Below are 16443 nucleotides of genomic sequence, written 5' to 3'. Positions count from 1 at the left end.
ACCCACTGAGAAAACATACAATTTCTCACTTTGCCCGTGGTTTCCTCACTTTCAGCTTGTTTCTCCCTAATCAGTGTGCTGCACTGAAAGGTCTCCTGGTATCCATTTGGTTTATCCCCTTAATTGTTTTAAATACTTAAAATGTGTCTTCCCTTGATCCTCTTTTTGTTCTAAGGAAAAATAATCCGCATTCTCTAAGACTGTCATCAATCAGGAATAATCCTTGTTGGCATTCTGTGTAGCCACTGAAAACTGTAAGGTAACCATAGCAATACCACACATTCAGTTACACACAGTTATCCGTTGTGGACAGATTTGCCTTATAGTATAAATGAGGCAGAGATAGCAGCAAGAGAATTGGCATATTTAGAGAACTACTTCCAAATGCTCTGATACATCAATGTGGTTTTTGAGATACGATAGCAAAATACTGCGGATGCGAGATATCCGAAATAACAACAGAAAACGCTGGAAAAACTCAGCAGGCCAGGCAACATCCGTGAAGAGAGAAATAGAGTCAACATTTCGGGTCGAAACCCTTCGTCAGGACTGAGAGAAAAGACAGGAAATGAAACAAAAGGCAGTTTGGGGGCTGGGAAATGGGGGAGGGGATGAAAGAAGAGACATTAAGAGATATTCAAGGTGAGACGAGATAGTCATAGGACAGGTAAAGAATGTCTCTTCTTTCATCCCCTCCCCCATTTCCCAGCCCCCAAACTGCCTTTTGTTTCATTTCCTGCCTTTTCTCTCAGTTCTGTAGAAGGGTTTCGACCTGAAACGTTGACTCTATTTCTCTCTCCACGGATGTTGCCTGGCCTGCTGAGTTTTTTCAGCGTTTTCTGTTGTTATTTTGGTTTTTGAGATACATGGCTGAGAACTGCTAACAGTATTCAACACATGTTAGCACAGTTAATACTTTGCTTTTATTTACAGCAGCCTATGTATTCTAAGATCTTCTTTGTGGCATACTGTGGAGGTGGTTTTGATGGCTCGGTCGCCCGTACTTTCCTTAGTTTGGGGTCAATTTTAACCCACCCTGCCCAGCGGGAACAGGACGGGGGGCTTAAACATGAAGCATTGTGCCTTATTGCCCCATTCCTGCTAGCATACCACTGACCAACCTTTTAACTGTTCACAGCAGTTAGGTGGCTGAGGCGCCCACCAGATGCAAACAGTAGCCTCATGAACTAATGCAAATCGGGGTCCTATTATGTCAGCAGGACCCTGATTGCAATTTAACCTCCATAACATTACCCATCGTCACCCCTCCCTCAGCTTATCTGCTGCGGAAATCCTCATCCATGGTTTTGTTACCTCCAGACTCAACTATTCCAATGCTCTCCTGGCCGGCCTTCCATCTTTCACCCTCCATAAACTTGGGCTCATCTAAAACTCTGCTGCATGTATTCTAACTTCCACCAAGTCCCACTCACCCATCATCCCTGTTTTTGCTGACTTATATTGGCTCCTGGTCCACCAGCGCCTCAGTTTTAAAATTCACATCTTCATGTTCAAATCCCTCCATGGCCTCACCCCTACCTATCTCTGTAACCTCCTCCAGCCCTACAACCCTCTAAGAACTCTGTCCTCTATTATGTCCGTGAATGATTGAGACACGGACAGCAGGAGTTGAACAAAACAAGTCTTTACTGATTGAAGTCAATAGGGAAACTGAAACTACAGAGGCTCACTAGTGCCTTTTATACAGGGGTGGTCACTGCCGGTACTGCAGTCTGAGACCAGTTATTCTCTTAAAGGTACATACACAACAATTCCTCCCCTTTTAGATAAACAGTACATGACATTCATTTAACAACTAAATGATAACTAATTACAATCACAATTACGGTTGCTAGATACATTGGTTAAGTTTAAGCAATTATAAGTTCAGTCTTTGAGGAGGCTTCCTGATTCTGTCTGGATAACGCCTCTTTGGGGTATCAGGTTCTTCTGGCAAGGTTGAGTCGGGATAAATGTCGTCGTTTGGTTCATCTGCTTCCAATATCACCGATTCTGCGGCAGCTGCAATTGGTACGTCGATTTCATTGCCAGGTGTATCAGATCGTGGTGTGGAGTTGACGTTTTCCAGTGGCTCTAGAATCTGGTCAGCATGGCGTCTTACAATGCTCTCTCCAATGGTCACGGTATACATGAGAGGTCCTTGCCGTGTACAAATCATTCCTGGCTGCCATTTCTCAGTGCGGTAGTCCCGGGCCAAAACTGGTTGACCTATCTTAAAACTCCTGGTCGGCCTTTCATTCATATTCTGAAACTGCCTGTTCTCCACATCTCTTCGGACGTTTGGCTTAACCAAATCCAAGCGGCATCGTAGTCTTCGATTGAAGAACATCATGGCTGGAGTTTGGTTGGTAACCGCATGTGTCGCATTCCGGTAGGCAAACAAGAAGTTGTCCACCTTGTGTTGTAGGGGTATATCTTCATTACACATTGCCTTGATAGCCTTCTTGAATGTTTGAACAAACCTCTCGGCCAATCCATTAGTGGCTGGATGATATGGGGCAGATGTGTAATGCTTAACACCATTGTTCTTTTAAGAACCTCCGGAACTCTTCAGACACAAACTGTGGTCCATTGTCAGAGCAAATCTGTTCAGGCAGCCCATTCCTGGCGAATATGGTTCGTAAAACTGTGGTAGTTTTTTCCGTGGTGGTTGAGGACATTTTTATTACCTCTGGCCACTTTGAATGTGCATCCACCGCAATTAAAAACATCGAGTCCATGAAGGGACCAGCAAAATCAATGTGCACCCTTTGCCATGGAGATGAGGGCCACTCCCATGGATGCAGAGGAGCTTGTGGTGGGGCGTTTTGGACCTTCTGGCATCCTGCACAGCTCTTGGTCATCTCTTCGATTTCTCTATCGATTCCCGGCCACCACACAAACGCTCTGGCTATGTTCTTCATTTTTACCCCACCCAGATGACCCTCATGAAGCTCATTGAGCACTCTATCCGTCAACTTAGGTGGAATTACTACTCTGGATCCACACATCAAGGTTCCTCTGCACACTGACAGCTGTTCTCTTCTCGGCGAGAATGCTGGCAGCAGTGGTTCGCCATGTGCTGGCCATCCCTTCACCGTTAAATCATAGACCCGTGATAGTGTCGGGTCATTCCGTGTTTCCTTTTCTATGTTTGCATTCGTCACAGGGAGACATTCGACTATGGTCGAGTGGAATAACTCCATTGGATCCACTGCAAGGTCTTCTTCTTCCACCGTCGGCAACGGTAGGCATGACAATCCATCAGCATTCCCATGCTGTTTAGTTCCTTTGTACTCGATGTCATATTGGTGTGCCCCTAGGAAAAGGGACCACCTCTACAGCCGTTGTGCTGTCATTATCGGTACGCCCTTCTGAGGGTTGAAAATGGAGACAAGAGGTTGATGATCGGTTAGTAGAGTAAATTTTTGACCGTGCAGGTAGTGATTGAACTTCTTCACCCCCCACACTAGGCTGAGGGCCTCTCTGTCAATCTGGGCGTAGTTACACTCGGCAGAAGTTAACGAGCGTGACGCAAAAGCTATCGGCCTCCCTAAACCATCAAGGAATTTATGTGACAGTACCGCCCCAATGCCGTAGGGAGACGCATCACACGCCAGTCTGATCGGCAGTGCTGGGTTGTAGTGAGCCAATACTTCTCTTGAAGTGATTAAGTCCTTACTCTTCTGAAAGGCCCGCTTACAGTCATTGCTCCATTTCCATGCTACTCCCGTTCGTAGCAGGGCATTCAGTGGGCGAAGAATTGTCGACAAATTCGGCAAAAACTTATGGTAGTAATTCAGTAATCCGAGGAATGACCTCAGTTGCGACACATTTTCAGGCGCTGGGGCCTTAACAACCGCTTCAATTTTGTCAGGGGACTTATGTAACCCCTCTTCATCAATTACGTGGCCACAATACGATATCTGTTTCTTAAAAAACTCGCACTTGGGGCGGTTGGCTCGTAGCCCATGTTCCCGTAGTCTAGTGAGCACCTGTTCTAGGTTGTTAAGGTGTTCACTGTCATCTTCACCTGTCACAAGGATGTCGTCCAAGTAACACTGAGTCCCCGGAATCCCTCGCAGGACTTGTTCCATCGCTCTTTGCCATATCACCGGAGCCGATGCTACTCCGAATACCAATCGATGATACTGGTAAAGACCTTTGTGAGTGTTTATCGTGAGATACTTCCTAGAGGATTCTTCAACCTCCATCTGCAAATATGCTTGTGCTAGGTCAATTTTTGTAAAACGCTTCCCTCCAGACAGTGAGGCGAAGATGTCTTCTATCCTTGGAAGAGGATATTGTACTGTGTGAAGGACTGGGTTCACCGTCACCTTGAAATCCCCACAGATGCGAACCTTCCTTGGCTCCTCAGACTTATTGCTTAACGTTTTCTTCATGACAGGAACGATGGGTGTCGCCCACTCGCTCCAGTCGACCTTAGACAACACGCCTGCCTTCTCCAGATTCTCCAGCTGTGCCTCGACGGCTGGGCGAATTGCATATGGTACCGGTCTTGCTTTGAAAAACTTGGGAATTGCATTCTCTTCTATTTTTATCGAGGCGGTTACGCCTTTAAGAGTGCCCAGTTCTTGTTGAAATACCTCTTTGGCGTTCGCTAAGATTGTTGACAATCGTCCAGGAGTGACGTCGTCATCTTTTTTACCGTCCACCGTCATTGCATGAATGGAGTGCCAATCTAAGCTTATCTTCCTGATCCATTCACGTCCCAATAACGGTGGTCCACCATTTTGCAGTATGTAGAGATACAATTTCCGTATTTTCTTGCCGTTGTATTCGACAGGCACCCTTATTTTTCCTCTGGGGTATACTTTTTGCCCCGTATATGTCGTCAAGACGATGGATGTCTCTCTCAAGGGTATGTGTGAGAATAGCCACTCGTAGTCTCATCGATTCATGATGGTTAGCGCTGATCCTGTATCCAATTCCATTTTAACTTGGGACCCTGCTATCGTGAGGGTGACCCAAATGGTTCGGTGATCCTCTTTTGCGATTACATTGTGAAGTTTGAGACAGCTTAGTCTCCTGTTCCCGGATTCACTATCACTCATCTGGTCTTCGGAACTACTATCCATCATCTTTTGTACTTTCTTATACGGTTCCTTAGTAGCCTTTTTGTTGTCGCTGGTCTTCTTCCCAGACCTGCAAACTCGTGCAATGTGTCTCATCTTTCCGCATTGCCTGCATATTTTGTCTTTGGACCAGCAGTCCTTCTGGTCATGGTTAGTTCTGCCGCAGCGATAACATTTTGCAAATCCCCATGTCATTTCGTGGGTGCCGTATTCCTGTGGCTTTTGTTGAATTTCCGCAGCTCCCCTGGCTGCTGCTTCGTACGATACTGCCACGCTGAAAGCCTTATCTAGCGTCAGCTCTTTCTCTGAGAGTAACTTCTTCTGTGTTCCTTCACTCAGGAGTCCACAGACAAATTTGTCCCGTGGGGTATCTGCCAGTCCTGCTCCGAACTGGCAGTGCTTTGATAGCTTGCGTAGTTCCGTAAGGTACTCAGCATTGCTCTCATCTTTATGCTGAGTTCTCCTGTGGAATTTAAATCTTTCTGCTATCAACAGCGGTGCAGGGTTTAGGTGTTCCCGTAGGACAGCAACAATTTCGTTAAAATTCTTCGCCTTCGGTTTGGCTGGAGTAATCAGGTCCCGCAATAGGCCGTACGTTCTAGCGCCCATTAAGTTTAGCAATACCGATGCCTTTTTCTCATCGGCTATTTCGTTTGTCTCGCAATATACCTCGACTCTTTCCACATACGTGGTCCAGTCCTCTATTGTATTATCAAAGGCAGTGATACAGCCAGTCTTCGGCATCTTGAAAATCTAAAATGGCGCCTCCCGCGCTTTGCCTTCTTCCCCGATTTAACAAAATGGCGCCTCCCGCGCTTTGCCTTCTTCCCCGCTGATTAAGATGGCGCCTCCCGCGCTTTGCCTTCTTCCCCGCTGTTGCTAGCGCTGCTTTCCGCGGTTCCCGTTGCAACCTGCAGCTCCTTGCGGTTTCTTGCGTGTTTAATATTTCTTTTTTTTATTATTTTCCCATCGTGGAACAACCCTGTGGGACTCTTGCCTCCCTCTTCTCGGGTCTATACGCAGCCTGGCTTCGTAGCACCGGCCGCGCCCTGTGTGCTCCACCCTCTCTCTCTCCTCTTCCCGACAACGCTGCTCGGCCCCGTTGCAAGCCACCCGCTCGAGTTCGCGAACGCCGCAGCCCAGGAAGGATCATTGTACTACCTGCCACCAGCCCGATTAGCTGAAGCACCATCGACAGGCACCAGGCCCTGCTTTCGACAGCTTCTCCAGCAATCTTCAACTCCGCTAACACAGGGGCGGATGCCCACGGTCGACGCCCGTTTCTACTGCTTCTTTCTTCCTTCTGGCCTCGACCTCTGCTCACTTCGCTGCAGGAATGGATCCCAGGAGGTGGTGCAGACTGTAGGTAAGTTCGTATCTGCTCGTCGCCAGTATTATGTCCGTGAATGATTGAGACACGGACAGTAGGAGTTGAACAAAACAAGTCTTTACTGATTGAAGTCAATAGGGAAACTGAAACTACAGAGGCTCACTAGCGCCTTTTATACAGGGGTGGTCACTGCCGGTACTGCAGTCTGAGACCAGTTATTCTCTTAAAGGTACATACACAACATCCTCCTCCAATTCTAGACTTTTGTGCATCCTCCAATCCCTTCACCCCACCATTGGTGGCAGTGCCTTCAGCCATCTGGGCCCTAAGCTCTAGAATTCCCTCCTTAAGCTTTTGTCCATCTTTCCTCCTTTAAGACCCTTCTTCAAACTTACCTCTTTGACCAAGCTTTTAGTCACCTATCCTAACATCTTTTTTGGCTTGGCTTCAATTTTTTTGTCTTATTACGCTCCTGTGAAGCACCTTGGGACGTTTTCCTACGTTAAAAGTGCTATATAAATGCAAATTGTTGTTATTTATTTGTACTTTTACCACCCAACATTTGTGATACTTATCAGAGGGTGGGTGGAAGTACTAAGTGGGGTGTCCCAAGGATCGGTGTTGTGAACACTATTGTTTCTAATATATAGCAATGATAAGGCTTCAGAAGCTCAATGCAGAGTGGTTAAATTTGCAGATGTTATAAGATCACCTCTCAGATGCCTCCTTTCCAGACTGAAAAGTCCAAGTTACACCAGTCCTTCCTCATAACTCAGACCACTGAATCACGTTGAAATAGCTAAAAGATGACGTTAAAAAGGGCCTAGGTGTCTTAAAAGACTTGACGCTTAACATGTACAATCAAAGCAGCAATCACCGGAGCCAATAAAATGTTGAACTATGCAGCCAAAACAGTAGAATACTTGTCAGAAGAAGTCATGACCAATCTGTATCGTAGTCTATTCAGACCAACCTGAAGTATTGTGTACAGTTCTGGTAACTGAAACATTGGAGCCGGTGCGAGTGCCTTGAGACTGATCCCTAGTGTTAGAGGTCTGAGTTATGAGGATACACTGGAAGTTGTGATTAATCTGTTCCGACCGCACCTTGAGTGTTGTGTCCAGTTCTGGGCACCGTGAAACAAGGGTGACAAGGGAACTTAAAACAATCACTATCACTAGAGAAAAGTACTAGGCAAACTAAAGGCTGACCAGTCCCCTGGACCTGATGGCCTGCATCCTAGGGTCTTAAAAGAAGTGGCTGCAGCGAGAGTGGATGCGGTGGTTGTAATGTACCAAAATTCCCTGGATTTTGGAGAGGTCCCAGCGGATTGGATAACCGCAAATGTAACGCCCCCATTCAAGAAAGGAGGGAAACAGAAAGCAGGAAACTATAGGCCAGTTAGCCTAACATTTGTCATTGGGAAAATGCTGGAATCCATTATTAAGGAAGTAATAGCAGGAGATAATACAATCAAGCAGAGTCAATATGGTTTTATGAAAGGAAAATCGTGTTTGACAAATTTACTAAAGTTCTTTGAGGATGTAACGAGCAGGGTGGATAAAGGGGAACGAGTAGATGTAGTGTACAGGAAACTCTCGTTTAAACGGCACCTAAATATTCGGAATTCTCTATCAACCGGCAAAATTCTCACTCCGAAAACAACACCTCAATAACCAGAAATGTTGCCGAGTCCGAGTCTCCCACGGTGACCGAGGTAGTCAGTGGGGGTAGTTCTCCAAACTGCCACTACTCAGCTTCTTGGCGCTGTCGGAAGTCCGAACACCTCAATAACAGGAGTCTGACTCTTTGTTTGTTAAAAATAGCCTCGGTAGATAACCCTCTCCGTCATCCGGAATTTTTAATCAACCGGCACCATCCCGGTCCCTTCGGTGCCGGATACCAAAGAGTTTCCTGCATTTGGATTTCCAGAAGGCCATTCGATAAGATGCCACATAAAGGTTATTGCACTAGATAAGAGCTCACAGGGTTGGGGGTAATATATTAGCAAGGATAGAGAATTGGCTAACAGAAAACAGAGAGTCAGGATAAATGGGTAATTTTCAGGTTGGCAAACTGTAACTAGTGGGGTGCCACAGGGATCAGTGCTGGGGCTTCAACTATTTACAATCTATATTAATAACTTGAGTGAAGGGACTGAGTGTACTGTTGCCAAATTTGCTGATGATACAAAGATAGCTGGGAAAGCAAGTTGTGGAGGACACAGAGTCTGCAAAAGGATATAAATAGGTTAAGTGAGTTGGCAAAAAATTGGCAGATGGAGTATAATGTCGGAAAATGTGAGGTTATCCACTTTGGTAGGAAGAATAAAAAAGCAAATTATTATTTAAATGGAAAGAGATTACAAAATGCTGCAGTACAGAGGGATCTGGGTATCCTTGTGCATGAAACACAAAGTTAGCATGCAGGTACAGCAAGTAATTAGAAACATAGCAACATAGAAGACAGGAGCAGGAGTAGGCCATTCGGCCCCTCGAGCCTGTTCCGCCATTCAACGAGATCATGGCTAATCATCCAAATTCAGAACCCTGTCCCTGCCTTCTCCCCGTATCCCTTGATCCCTTTAACCTTAAGAAATATATCTAACTCCTTCTTGAATATATTTAATGAATTGGCCTCCACTGCCTTCTGTGGTAGAGAATTCCACAGGTTCACCACTCTCTGGGTGAAGAAATTCCTCCTCATCTCTGTCCTAAATGGCTTACCCCTTATCCTTAGACTGTGACCCCTGGTTCTGGACTCCCCGACCATTGGGAACATCCTTCCTGCATCTAGTCTGCCTAGTCCTGTTAGAATTTTATAAGTTTCAATGAGATCCCCTCTCATTCTTCTAAACTCCAGCAAGTATAAGCCCAATCGACCCAATCTCTCCTCATATGTCATTCCTGCCATCCCAGTCTGGTGAATCTTCGCTGCACTCCCTCCATGGCAAGAACATCCTTCCTCAGATAAGGCGACCAAAACTGCACACAATACTCAAGGTGTGGTCTCACCAAGGCCCTGTACAACTGCAGCAAGACATCCTTTTTCCTGTACTCAAACCCCCTCGCTACGAAGGCTAACATACCATTTGCCTTCTTAACCGCCTGCTACACCTGCATGCTTACCTTCAGCGACTGGTGCACAAGGACACCCAGGTCTCGTTGCACTTCCCCTTCTCCCAATCTATTGCCATTCAGATAATAATCTGCCTTCCTGTTTTTTCCACCAAAGTGGATAACCTCGCATTTATCCACATTATACTGCATCTGCCATGCTTCTGCCCAATCACCCAACCTGTCCAAATCATACTGGAGTTTCTCGGCATCCTCCTCACAGCACACACGCCCACCCAGCTTTGTGTCGTCTGCAAACCTGGAGATATTACATCTAGTTCCCTCGTCTAGATCATTTATATATATTGTGAATAGCTGGGGTCTTGGGACCGATCCCTGCGGTACCCCACTAGTCACTGCCTGCCAGTCGGAAAAAGAGCCGTTTATTCCAACTCTTTGCTTTCTGTCTGCCAACCAGTTCTTTATCCAAGTCAGTACCTTGCCCCCAATCCCACGTGCCTTAACTTTACACGCTAATCTCTTATGCGGGACCTTATCGAAAGCCTTCTGAAAGTCCAAATACACCATATCCACTGGTTCTCCCTTATCTATTTTACCAGTTACATCCTCAAAAAATTCCAGTAGATTAGTCAAGCATGATTTACCTTTTGTAAATCCATGTTGACTTTGTCCGATCCTGTCACTGTTTTCCAAGTGCTCTGCTATTACATCTTTTATAATGGACTCTAGCATTTTCCCCACTACCGATGTCAGGCTTACCGGTCTATAATTCCCCGTTTTCTCTCTACCACCTTTTTTGAATAGTGGGGTAATATTAGCTACCCTCCAATCCATGGGAACTGTTCCAGAGTCTATAGAATTTTGGAAGATGACCAGCAATGCATCTACTATTTCTAGGGCCACTTCCTTAAATACCCTAGGATGTAGATTATCAGGCCCTGGGGATTTATCGGCCATCAATCCCGTCAATTTCCCTAACACCATTTCCCTACAAATACTGATTTCTTTCAGTTCCTCCCTCTCATTAGACCCTATGTTCCCCAACATCTCTGGGAGGTTATTTGTGTCCTCCTTTGTGAAGACAGAACCAAAGTATGTATTTAATTTGTCTGCCATTTCTTTGTTCCCCATTATAAATTCCCCTGATTCTGGCTGCAAGGGACCAACGCTTGACTTCACCAGTCTTTTTCTCTTCACATATCTATAAAAGCTTTTACAGTCAGTTTTTATGTTTCCTGCAAGCTTACTCTCATACTCTATTTTCCCCCTCTTAATTAATCCCTTTGTCCTCCTTTGCTGAATCCTAAACTGCTCCCAATCCTCAGGTTTACTGCTTTTTCTGGCCAATGTATATGTCCTCTCCTTGGATCTTATGCTATCCCTAATTTCCCTTGTTAGCCACGGTTGAGTCACCATTTTTGTTTTATTTTTATGCCAAACAGGGATGAACAAATTCTGTAGTTCATCCATGCGATCTTTGAATGTTTGCCATTGCCTATCCACTGTCAACTCTTTGAATAACAGTCCCGAATCAATCCTACCCAACTCGCGCCTCATACCATCGTAGTTTCCTTTATTTAAATTCAGGACCCTAGTCTCTGAGTCAACTACTTCACTCTCCATCTTAATGAAGAATTCTATCATATTATGATCGCTCCGCCCCAAGGGGCCTCGCACAACAAGATTGCTAATTAATCCTTTCTCATTACATAATACCCAGTCTAAGATGGCCTGATCTCTAGTTGGTTCCTCGGCATATTGGTCCAGGAAATCATCCTGGAAGGCAAATGGAATGTTGGCCCTTATTGCAAGGGGGATGGAGTATAAAAGTAGGGAAGTCTTGCTACAACTGTACAGTGCGCTGGTGAGACCACATCTGGAGTACTGCTTGCAGTTTTGGTCTCCTTATTTAAGGAGGGATATACTTGCATTGGACGCAGTTCAGAGAAGGTTCACTAGGTTGATTCCTGAGTTGAAGGGGTTGTCTTATGAAGAAAGGTTCAGCAGGTTGGGCCTACTCATTGGAGTTTAGAAGTATGAGAGGCGATCTTATTGAAACGTATAAGATTCTGAGGGGGCTTGACAAGGTAGATGCTGAGAGGATGTTTCCCCTCGTGGGGGAATCTAGAACTAGGGGACATAGTTTCAGAATAAGGGGTTGCCCATTTAAAATGGAGATGAGGAGGAATTTCTTCTCTGAGGGTCGTGAATCTTTGGAATTCTCTACCCCAGCGGAGTCATTGAATATATTCAAGGCAGAGATAGACAGATATTTGAGCTAGAGGGGAGTCAAGGGTTATGGGGAGCGGGCGGGAAAGTGGAGTTGAGGTCAAGATCAGATCAGCCATGATCTTATTGAATGGCGGAGCAGGCTAAAGGTGCCAAATGGCCTAATCCTACTCCTATTTCTTATGTTCTTATTAAAGCAATGGAGGCAAAATAGCCATGTGGTTAATCTCACGTTCTCTTAAAGTTTAAGAAGAGGAAATTGTAGCACATCCAAGACTGGATATTGGACAAGCAGTCTGACAGCATAAAGGCAGTGGAAGGGTTGCGAGAGGTGATGGAAAGGTAGAGCTGGGTGTTGTCAGCGTACATGTAGAAGCTAACCCCATGTCTTCGTTGATGTCACCAAGGGGCAGCATGTAGATAAGAAAGAGGTGGGGCAAAGGCTAGATTCTTGGGGGACTCCAGAGTTAACAATGCGATGGAAGGAAGAAAAGCCATTGCTGGAGATGCTCTGGCTACGATGTGATAGTTGAGAGTGGAACCAAGCGAGGACATTCCCACTGAGCTAGAAATGGAGGAGAGGCATTGGAAAAGGATAGTGTGGTTAACAGTGTCAAAGGCTGCAGAGAAGTCAGGAGGATGAGGAGGGCAAATGTGCCATGCTCAGTCACAGAGTATATAATTTGTGACTTTGATTCGGGCCGTTTCAGTGCTGCAGCAGGAGTGAAAACCTGATTAATGAGATTCAAACATGGAGTTGTGAGAAAGATGGGCATGGATAGAAGTATATAAGACAGTAAATGGTATGGAAGAGGTAAATCCGGAAAGTAACTTTATAGTGAACTGTGTGCTAGCATAAGGCGTCACAGGTTCAAACTAGAATTCAGCAAATTTCAGACTGCTATCAGGAAGTCCTTCACACAGAGTGATTAATACATGCAATGGACTTCCAGATGTAATAGTGGAGATGGAAACCCTGGAATCATATAAAAACCAATTGGATGCTGCATGGATATTTCTGGACAGATCAACTAAGCTGAAACAAATGACCTTCCTCATCTGTAATTATCTTATGAGAGTCCAAACCAGTCCATACTGAACAAGCTTTGATATTGAGTTAACTTTGAATATTCCTTGCTACTTAGTGGTGTAACTGGTAATTTTAATTCACATATTACTAAAAAGCATGAAAACAAGGTTAATTGCATGGATGAAATTCAATGAAGGGTTAAAGCCTGCTATTCATTAAAGAACGGGTTTGTTTTGCAGAATAGCACCATAGAGTTCAAGAAAATACATGTGTTAAACATCCTTTTTAATCTTTCACTGAAGGTTTATTATTAATTTGATTTTTAAGCATGCTGCTCAGTTTTAACTTCCCAATGAATGGAAAATGGGTAATATAATATCTTTATAGTTTAATGTGGTTATATTTTCAGTGTCAACATGAAGGATTTTATTAGAGCATCTGCTACCATGAATCTTTCATTCTTCTGTCAGTCTCTTATCATTAGCAATTTTGATTGCTACTGTAGCCTGTGGACCAAGCTTTTTCTGTGTCAGTGCTTCAACTGAGAGGGAGAGAGATTTTCCAGTTCATTGGGCTGTCTTCAGCCTGGGGATGTGCTCCACTGTCAAAGTTGTCCATGGACAAATTCACTGCTAGTTAATCATTTATTTATGCTGTTTAGTCAGGCACTGCAGAACTCCCTATTTTATAGTATGATGTCTAATTTGAAAGCTATTGAAATGTGTTGCATAAAAACTCACTTGAAGGAGATTCTGGTTCCCGAAAGATGACTTCAGTTTACATTGCCATTTGACTTGAAAATGAGATCAGCGTCGAAAGAAAGAACTTGCATTTAATTAGCACTTTTCACGTTCTCATGATTTCCCAAAGTGCTACACAACCAAAGAATTACTTTTGGAAGTGTAGTCAATGTTTTTGTTTAGGCAAATGCAGAAGCCCATTTGTACACAGCAAGGTTCCATAAACAGCAATGAGAAAAATGATCAGTTCATTTGTTTTGATGATGTTGGATGAGGAACAAATGTTGGCCAGGACACTTGGAGAACTTTTCTGCTCTTCTTTGAATGGTGCCATGGAATTTTTTACATTTACCTGAACAGGTAGATGGGGCTTTGAAAAGAGAGAAAGATTTACATTTATATAGCGCCTTTCACGACATCAGGCCATCCCAAAGCATGTTACAGCCAATGAAGTACTTTTTAAAGTGTAGTCACTGTTGTAAGGTAGGAATGTTGTAATGTTTGGTTTAATATCTCATCCGAAAGACAGCACCTCCAACAATGCAGCATTTCCACAGTATTGCACTGAGTATCAACCTAGGTTATGTTCTCAAATCCTGTACTGAGGCTTTAATCCATGATCTCCTGACTCGGAGGTGAGAGTGCTACTACTGAGATAACCTGGCAGAGTTTGATTGTAATTTTCTCCAGTCTCCAACCAAAAAACATCACAATTAGAATATTTAGAACAACTTTCTTCAGTTCAGATCATACAGCCTTCTTGTTTTCAGTTGTTCCCCTCAGTGATATTTGTACTGTATGTGCCTTTAAGAGCCCCCTTTGTACTGTAATGCCGGTAATGGCCACTCGGGCTATATAAGCCTGTATATTGTGTTGTATCAGTTAGTTCCCCTCCAGACTTTGTTCAGTAAACACCTGTGAAACCAACTCCTGTCTTCAGTGTCTCTATTAACACACGGATACAACAGTGGCGGCGAATTGGAAACGGACTTACCTGCAACTCGGCAGCACCTCAAGGACATCAATTCCTCTGGCGTCCAAAGTCGAAGAAAATCAAGAAAAAGAAAAAGCTGTGGTTTCACCAGCTAGCCAAGCTGGTAGCAGGTACTGCAATAATCCTTCCTGGGCGTCGGGCTGGGGCTCCAGCGGCTGGCTCTGCAGCTAGGCCAAGCAGCGAAGGCGGAGGCAAGCAGTAACAGACTGGGAGGGAGCACTCGGGAGACGGCCGGCGCTGCAAGCAGGTCGGCGTTCAGACCTAGCAGAGAGAGTCCGGCGGGAATGAGTCTCCACCTGTAAATAAATAAATAAAAAGAAGGGAAACCCGCGGGAAACAGCGTTGTCATCGGCAGCAGCGGCGGGGAAGCGCGGGAAGCGCCATATCTTTTCTGCAGAAAAGAAAGTAAAGCGCGGGAAGCGCCATTTTTTTTCTAGGATGCCTAAGTCTGGCAATATTGATGCTTTTGATAACGAGATAGAGGATTGGACCACATATGTGGAAAGAGGAGGTATATTGCACCGCAAATGGAATAGAAAATGAAAAAAAAGCGTCAGTACTTCTAAATCTAATGGGCGCAAAGACATACGGGCTGTTACGAAACTTAATCACTCCAGCCAAACCAAAGGACAAGAATTTTAAAGAAATTGTTGATACCCTACAGGAGCACTTAAACCCAACACCGCTGCTGATAGCAGAATGATTCAAATTCTTCAAGAGGAATCAACACAAGAATGAAAGTAACGCTGATTACCTCACCGAATTAAGAAAGCTATCAAAGCACTGCCAATTCGGGGCAGGACTAGCAGATTATCTTCGAGACAAATTCGTCTGCGGTCTCCTAAGTGAAGGAACACAGAAAAGGCTGCTTTCTGAAAAAGATTTAACACTGGACAAGGCTTTCAGTATGGATGTATCATACGAAGCAGCCGCAAGAGGAGCTGCAGAGATACAACAAAAGACACAGGACTTTGGCACCCATGAAATGACACAGGCTTTCGAGAGATGTTATCGCTGCGGCAGATCCACCCATGACCAGACGGACTGCTGGTTCAAGGACAAAGCATGCAGGCAATGCGGAAAGATTGGACACATTGCACGGGTATGCCGATCTGGACAAAAAAAATCGACGGACAGGAACAAAAAAAATCAATAAAGAAAAGTACAGAAAGTATACCCCAAAGGAAAAATAAGGGTGCCTGTTGTATACAACGGCAAGGAAATACAAAAGTTGTATTTATACGTTCTACAAGATGGTGGTCCACCGCTGTTGGGACGTGAATGGATCAGGAAAATACGTTTAGACTGGCACTCCATTCAGGCACTGACGGTGACCAGTAAGGAAAAAAACGATGATGACGTCATACCTGAACGATTAAAAGACATCTTGGCCAACGCCAAAGAAGTGTTTCAAGAGAAACTAGGAACCTTGAAAGGCATCACCGCCTCAATAAAAGTGGAAGATGCGGCAATTCCCAAATTTTTTAAGGCAAGACCGGTGCCATACGCAATTCGTCCAGCAGTCGAGGCAGAGCTGGAGAAGTTGGAAAAGGCAGGCGTATTATCCAAAATAGATTGGAGCGAGTGGGCAACACCCATCGTCCCAATCATGAAGAAAGCGTTGAATAATGATAAATCTGAAGAACAGAGAAAAATTCGCATCTGTGGAGACTTCAAGGTGACTGTAAACCCGGTCCTTCACACGGTACAGTATCCAGAAGATATTTTCGCCTCACTATCTGGAGGGAAACGTTTCACCAAAATTGACTTGGCACAGGCATATCTACAGATGGAGGTTGAAGAGGCCTCTAAAAAGTATCTCACGATAAATACAAAGGTCTGTACCAGTACAATCGACTGGTTTTCGGAGTAGCATCCGCTCCAGCTATCTGGCAAAGAGCTATGGAGCAAGTCCTCCAAGGGATTCCGGGGACTCAATGCTACCTA

At 44.8% G+C, this 16443-nt stretch overlaps 1 protein-coding gene across 1 annotated transcript in view; it reads left to right on the top strand.

Moving 5' to 3' along the window:
• Nucleotides 1–16443, top strand: part of LOC147107560 (amine oxidase [flavin-containing] B-like) — a 238634-nt gene that overhangs the window by 208455 nt on the left and 13736 nt on the right.

This window comes from Somniosus microcephalus, chromosome 14 (genome assembly GCF_052327205.1).
Source record: "Somniosus microcephalus isolate GS21.2 chromosome 14, FLI_Smic_1.0, whole genome shotgun sequence".
NCBI lineage: Eukaryota > Metazoa > Chordata > Chondrichthyes > Squaliformes > Somniosidae > Somniosus > Somniosus microcephalus.
Note: the sequence above shows the minus strand (reverse complement) of the source record. Positions and strands in the feature narration are given on the sequence as shown.